The sequence below is a fragment of the Crocodylus porosus genome, unplaced genomic scaffold, assembly GCF_001723895.1.
Source record: "Crocodylus porosus isolate Cpor-Errol unplaced genomic scaffold, CroPor_comp1, whole genome shotgun sequence".
NCBI classification, from domain to species: domain Eukaryota; kingdom Metazoa; phylum Chordata; order Crocodylia; family Crocodylidae; genus Crocodylus; species Crocodylus porosus.
The window spans coordinates 13,670,601-13,679,631 of NW_017728923.1; positions in this window are offsets into that span (position 1 = coordinate 13,670,601).

A 9,031-nucleotide genomic window follows, 5' to 3' on the forward strand; every position below is an offset into this window, starting at 1 on the left:
TTTTTTATATTTACGTTTATTGATTGGCAAACTGCATGGAAGGAATGCAGGTAGAGATAAAACCTCAGGATAAATCCAGACTTATACCTCCAATACGGTTTTGTTTAGATTTAGTGAAGCATTTAATGATCATAATTTAAATATTTACATTAGATTACTTTTTGACTGAAATGGCCTGACTGTACCAGGTGTGGATCAACGGATCATGGCATCAGCATTTTAAAATACTTTAAGCCAAAGATGAAACAAGATTGAGTAGGTAAAAGGTAGAATGTCAAGCACTGTAGCAATCTGCGTATTGAAATATTATAACGTTACAAGATGCAGTGAAAAAGCACTGGCATGAGACTAGGCCACGAACAGCCTTTTTCCTGGGACAGAAAGAGAGCTTTCAAGATAAGATGTTCAAGGGATTTCTTGAGAGAGAGTATTGGTTTTTCTATCAGAAGTTACATTAGATATCTATGAAGAAAACTTCCCTTTTGCTGAACTAACTGAAATGCCTGTACACTTCTCACGGGTGTGATATTCAAGTCCTCTGCTCTCCCTGGATCCCAGGGCTCTTGGGCAATGGGTGACTGGTACCACCTTAGTCAGGGGCCAATCTCATTGATGGGGGGGGTGACCAGCTGCAGCACTTCCACTCCCCAGCTGGCACTTGCAGGGGTGGCAATGACATTCCTGCCTGCCCCCACCTCCAGCCTATCACCTAAGCGGCGAGCCCCTCATCAGGGGGTGCACCGGTACTCTCAGGGGGTTCATGTGCACCCCCTATGCATTGCTGCTGCTTGGGGTGAACTGTCAGGGAGCCCTGTAGGGACCCTTCACTGAAAAATGACCCCATCTCCTGCCAGTCAAGTGTCAGGGAATGGGTTCCCCTATTCAACCCCTCTCCTCCTTCCCCCTGCCCCCAGGAGAATGGCTCTGGAAGCCCTTCCCCTGGAGTGGGAACCCTTCTGGAAGGGGTTTGTGCTGTGTGACAGAGTGCACATGGCTTGTCCCCACCGCTCCAGGTCAGTCCAGAGCAGGGTGGAGTGAGGCAGACTGCCACGCTTCAGCAGGAAGGCTTCCTGTGTCTTATAGAATTTTTTGTGGCTGGATTTATTTTTAGAAGAGATTCCTTATTTCAAGTAGAAGTTTTTGGGCTCAAGGTAGAAACAAGGGGGGAGGGAGGGTAAATTCCATGGCCTGTGCTGTGCAAGTGGTCAAACTAGATAATAGTGGCTTCATATAGAATTCAAGTAAGTTAATCCTCTGGGGCCCACAAATGAATGTCTTATTTTCTGCTTGGTAAAGTGAAAATCACACTCTGGTGTCTAAACCTATCTTTCACTAATAGCAAAAGTTCACAGTGCTACTCTGGTGAATGGCTTTTTGAGAGTATTTCTTAAATAAAAAAAGCCAAAGGTTGGTTTCATTTTCTGCTAATACATTTTTATAGATGTTTTGTTCAAGGAACTAATTGGAACCAGCAGTCCCAAAAGGCATTTGTTCCAAAGCACTCTTCTCCTTTCAGCAGAAGTAAAGCAGTAGCCTGGGGAAACATTATCTCAACACCTGCAGTGGCTGCTGCTGTTATATCTGCCGCTAGTGCTCGTAAGTGCCACAATGATTTCCAATAGTAGCCAAACTAGTCTAATTTTGCCAAAGTGATTTCAAATGCAACCAGCCCATGTTATTTACACCTGAATGGTTTAAAATACTAGTTCTACAGTAGCCTTTTAAATTAACAGAACATTTTTTTTAACAGATGTGACAATGTAATCCAAATAAGTTAATGACTCAAACTCGAGGAAGTAGACTTCCAGGTTGTAAGTATTCTGCTGATCACTATATACCATTTATATCACAGAGAACTAATATAAAATGTGACCATTACTTTGGAGAAAATAAAAGCACTGGACGCAAAACTGCTGGAATCTACACTGCTGGTAAGAGAAATTAAACCCTGTTTTTACTGCCAACTTCAGATTATTTACATTCATGCTCATCGGTTCCCCTGTCCCATTCACATATGTATGCTTGCAAAACACAGATGAGATTTGCAAGTTCTTCTTGTCTTAAATAAGAATTGGGTGAGAGTTAGCACTTGGTATAAAATATAGTACTGTGTATAAATGTATCATATGGACCATGTCATCAATCTCAACATTACTGCTGCAATCACTTAACAGATGAGGATAAGACTTAAGCAGTTTGTTAAGATCACACAATGACTTCCACTGCCAAGCCTATTCTACAGGAACACTGAACACACCATTTCTTCACTACATTTCCCTGTCACTACATTTTTTATTTTATGTAGATTTTATGGGGCAATAAAAGAAGACATGTAGGGAACACAGGTACAAGTACCAAACATGGAGACAAATCTATCGAAGCTTGCTCAGTGAGTTGTAATTTACATTCTCTGTGTGAGCATGGACACCTGCAGTCCAGAGTACATTTGGCTCCAGAGAGGACAGGTGTTGGCATGGCCTCTTTCATTTATTGATGAAAATATTTTAAGCTATAGTTAACCTTTCAGAGGAGTCAACCTGGCAGAGTCTGCACAAGAGATGAACTCTCTCTACCTAGTGCTGCTCACTTTGTGCAAATGCCACAGTGGAAAGGATGTTGAAACTGCTTTCTGCTGCTCTAACAAGTAGACTTTCCACTGATGGGGATGAAGGTTGCAAAGCCTTTCAGTGTGAGGGTGGGCTGTGAGTCTGGATGACTGGCATAATTATCTTCTTCTTACCATCTTTTAAAGCAGGAAAAAGTAGTCTATGTTTCTTTAACTCCATCTCATAATTGTTCATTTTGTGCTGATCCTGCAAGCAGAAAAGAGAAAAATCAGCACTATCCTGGAAAAGCTGATCTTTGCAAACCATACATACCATGGCCTCATTCCTGTATGACTCTTAATAACCATTCTCTCAAAGAAACCTGGTGGCTTTCCCATGATGCAAGTGTGTGCCCATAGGAACTGAGTCACAGGATTAGGGCCTGAACTAATGACAACCTTTCCAAATAAACCAAATCGATCCCAGTATGGGATAATAATAACAGTAGAAAAGTACTTACATACTTATGCTAAGAGAGGATTAACAGTCTTCATTGGTCTTGTCGAATTAGAAGGGCCACAAGCTGATTTTATTTACTTTTAAACTTTACTTCTGGAGTCTTCTTCACAAGTGCAATATATCTTACTTTCCTCATGGTTCCCAGCTGGTCATGACATTTTATCCAGTAGAATAGTTGTGAAGTTGAAATTACAGAAAAAAATGTACATGCTCTTTAATATTAGTTTATTTTGTATTTACACATGCACACACACTATGTATATTTCTAGTCAGTTCCTTTTATTTGAACACTTCAGCCACTTTATTTATAGCATAAATAAGTATTATGCTATTCTGTGAGGTAGGAGTTATTCAACAAATTTATAGATAGGTGAACAGCAGCAGAAAGAGAGGGGACGGGGAGGGGAGGAAGAGCAAGGAAGGGATTTGTCCAAGATCACACCTCGCTCTATGGCAGCCGGGGTTAGACCCCGTGAGCACTGGCTCCCAGGCTGCTGATCTCGCCACTAGATGCCATCCTTTCCAAATACACCATGTTGGAATGCTCAGTTAAGATTTACAAATGAAAGTTGAATCTTTTTTTGGTTCAGCTCTGTAGTGAAAGTCTGCAATTTGCAAAGCAGTTCCTGTGGAATCCCCACCAGGCAGCCCCCAAATATGTGATTTAACTAGCTGTTTTGAGTGATTGTTTGGTGCGTAATGCTATAGCAGTGTAGTCTGGCATAATCCAAGTTAATGCTACAGTTCCCAACCTGTGATGGAGAAATAGGTTGATCTCTCTCTGCCTGTTGATGTGTAGATTGTTAGGACCATATTCAGAAGTGACCTTAACAGTTGATTTTTACTTTTTTCTAGAGCGCATAAATTACCCAGTCTTAGGTGAGAAAGTTACACTATCTGAGATTTCCATGCCCTCACTTTGAGTCAGATTCCTTTGTCTAGTTACAAAGTCTTATTTCTGATGGTATTTCATGCTAAATGTCCTCTCTGAATGTGGCCATCAGGTGGCTCAGTTTTTGTGATATGTTCTCAGAGCAACAAAAGCTTCATAAAGTCAAGATTACATTCCTGTCTAATCATGTACCTTTTATAGGCTCTGTCTTACAATATTTTCAATGCCCAGAATCCTTTAAAGCTTTGGAACCTATTACAATGTGCTTTAAAGAGAGGGAAATGCATTAATTGGAATTTAACAGTAACTTTCCAGAAACATTGTATGTATTCACAAGCCTGGATGTTTCCCCTAAGTACTGTCATTTCTGTAAACAACACTATTCTGGGCAATACATTCCACGATATTGAGATATATTCTTTACACAGTTGTATAACAAAAATAAGTCATGCCCAATTCATTCAGCCTCTCATGGATAATTTTGAGAAGTATATGATGACAATAGCCACTGGTCAGAATAGTCAAAGTCAGGCTTTATTATTACAACTTGCAGAACTTGACCTAGAAACCTGGCCAGAAGGCAACATTCACTATAGCAAATACTCCTCTTGAGACCTTCCACCAAGCTCTCATGAGTCTGAAATAGCTGTTGTTCTTGTCTATACCAAATATGGGGGAAAGACTTTTCTAGATAAATTATAATCAAATGTAAATAATGTTTCTGCTGTAACGTATAAGAATAAATGGTTTACTGCTATGAATGCCATTCTTCTGTAAAAGCAGATAAGATTCTTTGGGTAAAGGTTCTACAAACATAATTCAATCTGCAGCATTTAAATTAATTTATGCATTTATTTTTACATTGGGTGAGAGAATGAGAGTCAAGTCTATTTGCAGAAAATTTTAGTCTATAGAACAATCAACTAAGACAACGATGCTCAAAATCTGGGGCCTGAGAGCCAGATAAGTGGCATGTGGCTGGGCCAGATTGATCATCATGCCACCCTATGTGCTGGAATTGGGCCTCAGGGCCCCATTGCTGCCTCCAGACACTGGGATTGGGGGTCCTGGGACCCTGTGTCACCTCTGTCCAGCTCTCCATGAGGTGGTCAGGGCCTCGTGCCTTCCTCACTCAGCTCTACACTCTGGGACCAGAGCTTTGGATCCCCATGCCACATGTGCTTGGCTTCACACACTGGGATCAGGGCCCTAGGGCCTCATGTAGCTTTTAGCCAGCCCTCTGCACTGGGATTACACCTGTGGGAAGCCTTGTGAGCTGGATAATATGGTGCTGGGAGGCCAGATCTGGCCCATGGGCCAGAGTTTGAGCATCCCTGCTCTAAGAAACACACGGTAATGCAGTAAGTTCATAAGCTTTTTCTGAAAAATGGAACAAAATCCCAACCAAAGATATTTATTTGCAGCTATTGAAAAATCAAACTCTGAAATCTAAGCCTTCAGACTTAGGAAACCATGGAATGATACTGGTTTAGCTGTCAAATGGCAATAGCATTGTCAGGCTAAAAAGAATCCGAGAAAATTCAGCACTCACTTTAAAAGGCTTTTAAGAGATAATGTTAGGCTGATAGTGGTACTGGTTTGCCCCATACATGGATTAACGCCTATTCCCCAAACAGGGTGGCTTTCATCTGGAAAATCAACAATGAGCTAGCTGCTCAATCTACCTCAACAAATTGAAGATGGTTTTGAAAGAGGTCAGATCACTGGAGCTGTGTTTTGTCAATCTAACAGCCACATACAATACAGCTAACCACCAACAATTCCTCCACAAGACCCTGGAAGTGACAAAAGATCCTACACCTTATAGAACTAATATGAATCCTGCTTGAAAACAGCCTTTTTTTGTCAAACTGGATGGGAAGCAACAGATTAATGGTCTGCCCCAAGGAAACATACTTGCACTGCTGTTATATAACATCTATACTCCAGCTGCGGCCTGACCAGTGTCACATAAAGGGGGAGGATCACCTCCCTGGACCTGCGTGTTGTTCCAGACCAACCAGTTGATCTGGAAACAAAATGTTTCATTTCTGGAGATGATCTATGCATAACAGCCCAAAACACTGGCTTTCACCACATTTAAAATCCTTAAGTGAGGCACAAATTGGCCTACCTTCACTATACTTAAAACCAATTAGATGCCAATCCAGCAAAGTCCCAAGTATGGGCCTTCCATCTGAAAAATCATGAGGCTAACTGCCAGCTCAGCAGTGCATGGTTGAAGACCTCACTACCCACTGGCGAAACCCAGTTTACCTTGTACTCACCCTTGATTGAACCCTCTCATACAAAGAACACATCATGAAGACAAAAGCAAAGGTTAGCATTCGTAACCACATTTTATAAGCTCACCAGCTTGAAATGGGGAGCTAGCCCCTCAAACATCCAAACCACTGCTCTGTCTCTCAGCTTCTTTTCTGCCAAGTCTGCATGTCCTATATGGGAGTGATCTGTGTATGCAAAGCACTTTGACCCCATTCTGAATGATAGCTGCTGATGCATCACTGGATGTTTGAAGCCTACCAGCTTAAACAGTACGTACAGTGCAGAGACAGAAAAGGATCTTGGAGTCATTATTGATGCCAAAATGAACATGGGTCAGCGGTGTGGGGACACGGTCAGGAAGGCCAACCACAGATGCATCTCAGGCAGGTCCAAGGAGGAAATACTCCCCCTCTATGCGGCACTGGTCAGGCCGCAGCTGGAGTACTGCATCCAGTTCTGCACGCTGCACTTCAGGAGGGATGTGGACAGCATGGAGAGGGTCCAGAGGAGGGCCACTCACATGATCAGGGGGCAGCAGGGCAGGCCCTACGAGAAGAAGCTAAGGGACCTGAACCTGTTCAGCCTCCACAAAAGAAGGCTGAGGGCCATTTACAAACTAGTCAGGGGGGACCAGCAGGCACTGAGGGAGTCCCTGTTCCCACAAGTGCTACTAGGAGTGACTAGAAACAACGGTCACAAGCTGGCAGAGGGTGGATTCAGATTAGACATCAGGAGGTGCTACTTCACTGTCAGGGTGGCTAGGATCTGGAACCAACTTCCAAGCAAAGTAGTGCTGGCTCCTACCTTAGGGGGTCTTTAAGAGGAGGCTGAATGAACATTTTGTTAGGGTTGTTTGACCCCAGTACTCTTTCCAGCCATGGCAGGGGGTCAGACTTGATGATCTGCTCAGGTCCCTTCCGACCCTACCAACTATGAAACTATGTACCTCCTGGCTGGCATTGCTTCACCTGCCATCAGAAGAGCAGTGTCCAGTAGGATAGAATGATCAAGAGAGACTGCAGATGTATGACCATCCTATGGCACACAAACCACTGAAGTCATGCAGGAGCTTCCTTACAAGCACCCAAACTCTTGATGCCATACCCAAGGAGACATGACTACAGACGTGAAATGAGTGGCTCAGAAAAATACCTGATAGTGAAAAAATGTACATTCCACTGGCTGAGTCCTTGCCACCAGGGGCTGACAAACCATGGCAAAGGTGGTTGTCTCAACTGCCTACATATTGGAATTGGACACTCCAAGGAGCTAATGAAGTGGGGCTATATCATTGGTTCAGTCAACTCTGATTGTGGCATAGAACCTCAGACTATGCAACATCTGCTGCAGTGCCTGTGCTTGAAGGCACATATACAGTGAAAGATCTCCCAAAGTACAATAAATGACCATAAGCATGCTTAATAAATGGCCAAATGTGGTATAGAGACAGAAGAACAAGAAGCCTGATACTGAATTTGTGGTTTGTCACTTTCTGTTGACTGCTGGGTGGCCTATAGTGGTTTTCAGGAAACTCAAGGAGCAACAGGGTTTATAAGGAGGGTGGAGGTAATGATCTATGGGAAGAGTTTAAAATAATTGAATAAATCCATATAGCATGCCTAAGTAATGTCTAAATGGGGAAGTGAGCATGATCAGTCTACAAATATTTGTTAATAAATTCTAGAAGCTCAGTTGTAGTTTCTTCACAACACTCTGTACCGGTCAGTTCTTATTTTTGCTGTTACATGGCTAGATCAACATCTGGATTATAACACACAGAGCATCATTTTTAGCACTTGGTAAGTAAATATTAACCAACAATATTATATATTGTTTAAGCATTGTAAAGTGCTGCATGTTATACAAGACACAGATACCAAAATACATTTGCCCTGGTGATCTAATACTTAATGGTTCAAAGATTTGGCCAACTTTATCCTTTTGCTGTCTGAATTCTTCATAACTCCTCTTTCCCTTGAGCCCAAATTGGCCAGAAATATTAAAGAAGAACATGTAGGGAAAAGCAAAGGGTTGAGTGATGGCTTTCTTCAAGGCCCCTCTGCTCCTTGCCATGTCTTTTGATTTCTTAATGGTGGGAGAACTGTGAGTCAGGTGGGCAGCCATGACCCCAGAGGGATGCTGTTAGTTGGGTCAAGTGTACTGCCCCATCCCACCTTACACTGCTCCTGCCCCACCCTTCCCCACGTTTCTTCCTTCAAACAGAGTATCAGTACCTCATGCAATCTTTGCAGCAAATCTTTGTTTGCACATTTGTACATTTCATAGATTTCATAGACATTAGGGCTGGAAGAGACCTCGGAAGATCATTGAGTCCAACCCCCCGCCCGAAGGGCAGGAAGTCAGCTGGGGTCATAGGATCCCAGCAAGATAAGCATCCAATTTACTCTTGAAGGTGCTCAATGTAGGTGCTTGAACCACCTCCTATGGCAGGCTGTTCTATACCCTGGGGGCTCAGACAGTAAAAAAATTCTTCCTTACGTCCAGCCTGAAATGGTCCTGCAGTAGTTTATAACCGTTCAACCTTGTCATCCCTTGGGGTGCTCTGGGGAACAAATGTTCCCCCAGATAATGGTGGTCACCCCTGATAAACTTATAGGTGGCCATTAGATCACCCCTGAGCTTGAGTCTGCGCTTTTCCAGGCTAAAGAGCCCCATGGCTCTTAGCCTGTTGTTGTAAGGTCTGTTTTCCTGACCTCTGATCATGTGCGTGGCTTTCCTCTGGACTCTCTCAAGCTTCTCCACATCCTTTTTGAATTGTGGAGCCCAA